Below are 2,584 nucleotides of genomic sequence, written 5' to 3'. Positions count from 1 at the left end.
AAGAGTAGGCTGCATGGAAACCTCATAGCAGCCTTCCAGTATCTGAAGGGGGCCTATAATGATGCTGGGGAGGGACTCTTCATTAGGGACTATAGTGATAGGACAAGGGGTAACAGGTTAAAATTTAAGCAGGGGAAGTTTAGATTGGATATAAGGAGGAAGTTCTTTACTGTGAGGGTGGTGAGGCACTGGAATGGGTTACCCAGGGAACTTGTGAATGCTCCATCCCTGGCAGTGTTCAAGGTCAGGTTGGACAGAGCCTTGGGTGACATGGTTTAGTGTGAGGTGTCCCTGCCCATGGCAGGTGGGTTGGAACTAGATGATCTTAAGGTCCTATCCAACCCTAACTATTCTATGATTCTAAAGTAAACGAGATATAGTTCATGCAGTAGCCCTTGGAACAGTCTGGACAGGGCAAGATGTGAAAAATGTACTCCACACCACAGACAGGGGGAATGGTCCTACCTGGAGCCTCTGGCAGAGACCTCCAGGGGAGACTCGAGGTTTATCCCTCAGCTCTTGGAGTCGGGGATACAGAGGATCCAAGGCCAGACATACTTCAGCTGAAAAAGATACTGGCAGCCTATGAAGGTGTTCAAGCTGCTTCAGAAGTGATTGGCACTGAAGCACAGCTCCTCCTGGCACCCTGGTTGCCTGTGTTGGGCTGTAAATTCAAAGGCAGCGTCTTCTCTACACATCATGCAACTGAGGCTACATGGAGTAAGTGGGCCGCACTAATTACACAGCAAGTTGGAACAGGAAATGCCAGTTGCCCAGGAATCCTAGAAATCATCATGTACTGGCCAGAAGACAAAGATTCTGGAATGTCACCACAGGAGGACGTGATGCGTGTTGAAGAGTCCCCAGCCCAGCCAGCAACCCAGAACCATGCAGCTGCCTGCTCACTCCCTCACTTTTTTCTCCCCCTGTTTCCAGAGGGATGGGGAGGAGAATTGAAATAATGTAACTCCCACAGGTTGGGATGAGAACAGTCCAGTAACTAAGGTATAACACAAAGCCACTACTGCTACCACCAATAATAATAATGATAAGGGAAATAACAAGGGGAGAGAATACAACCGCTCACCACACGCCGACTGATACCCAGCCCGACCGGAGCAGTGATCTGGGCCTTCCAGGTAACTCCACCCAGTTTATATACTGGGCATGATGTGCTGTTGCATGGAATACCTCTTTGGCTAGTTTGGGTCAGGTGTCCTGTCTGCTTCCTCCCTGGCAGAGCATGAGACTCAGTCAGTCCTTGGTCAGAGTAAACATTACTTAGCACCAACTAAAAACTTGGGTGTTATCAGCATTATTCCCAGGCTGAAAGACAAAACCACAGCACTGTACCAGCTACTAAGACTGAGACAAATGACTGCTACAGCTGAACCCAGGAGTGAGGAAGGGGGAGGAGGATGGCAGTGTGGAAGAAGGAGGCAGGGAGCAGGCAGCTTGCATTCCCCAGGCTCCCTAGTCTGCATGGGCAGGGACCAGCATGGTATGCTATGCTGTGGTGCAGAGGGAGCATCCAAACCACAGAGGTGCAGAATCTGGCTCTGTTGTTATTGTGACATGTGGCAGGGGATGCAGAGTAGCATGTCTAAAGGCCGATTCTGGATTTTGTACAATTTTTCTTTAGGTTTTCTCTGTTGATTTGGTCTGCATGTCCATATGAGATCTTTCCCCTCTTCTGGAGAAAAGCTGCTTGCTTCCTGCTGTCACCACGAGATACCCTGAGGATTCAGGGAGTACCACTCTGGGATGCTCTTTGCTGGAACTTCAGACAATATATCATTGCTTATCCTAGACCTAGATTTCTTGTCAAGCTAGTGGAAAGCAGCAGTGCATCAAGTCAAAGCGAAATCTACAGCTCTCCCATGGTACTTGCGTTCTGGGGCAAGGGAAGATAAGGAGTGGGATGAATGGACTGACCCAGGCAGATCACGGATCTGGGCAGCTCCTTCAGACACTCACATGGCTGCAGAGAAGTTAAGAGAAACCTTTGTAAGATAAACAGTTCGTGTGGGTGACCTGTCTGCTTTTAGCATGTTTTCTATTTAATACCAGCTCTTTAAATTTGATGCTCTTAAATCTCCCCTAGTGATTGCAGATATATGAAAAAACACAGTCTGTGTGCTCCACTTCAGACGATGCTTCACTCATCCTGAGAAGCACAGGCAAGTAGAAAACCCTTCCAGGCCTGCCCAGAGAACAGCTTTAGGTAGGAAGAGATTTCTCAGGTGTGCCCTGGGTGTCCTGCCCCAAAAGCTCTGCTCTGTCACCTTCAGGACTGCATGTAGATGGGACCTGGTTGAGACTGGATCATGAGATGCAGATCTCTATCCTGGGTGGGGAAGACCCTCTTCCATCCTAAAAGGTGGCCCCCTGGCCAGGATACAGGTAGTTGAGCTGCCGCAGAAAATGTATGGACCCAGTCAGAGCTCAGTATGATCAGACAAAAGCCATTTATTGCAAAGCCTTAACTTCTTATATACTATTTCTTACATGCACTTACAGTGATTTGGCATATTATAGATTGGGGAACGACCTGTTAGAGAGCAGTGTAGGGGAGAGGGACCTG

The sequence above is a fragment of the Neopsephotus bourkii genome, unplaced genomic scaffold (assembly GCF_033783945.1).
Source record: "Neopsephotus bourkii isolate Nb327-2 ecotype Australia unplaced genomic scaffold, CSIRO-AGI_Nbou_v1 NB_1716, whole genome shotgun sequence".
Taxonomy (NCBI): domain Eukaryota; kingdom Metazoa; phylum Chordata; class Aves; order Psittaciformes; family Psittacidae; genus Neopsephotus; species Neopsephotus bourkii.
This window is presented reverse-complemented; position numbering follows the sequence as displayed.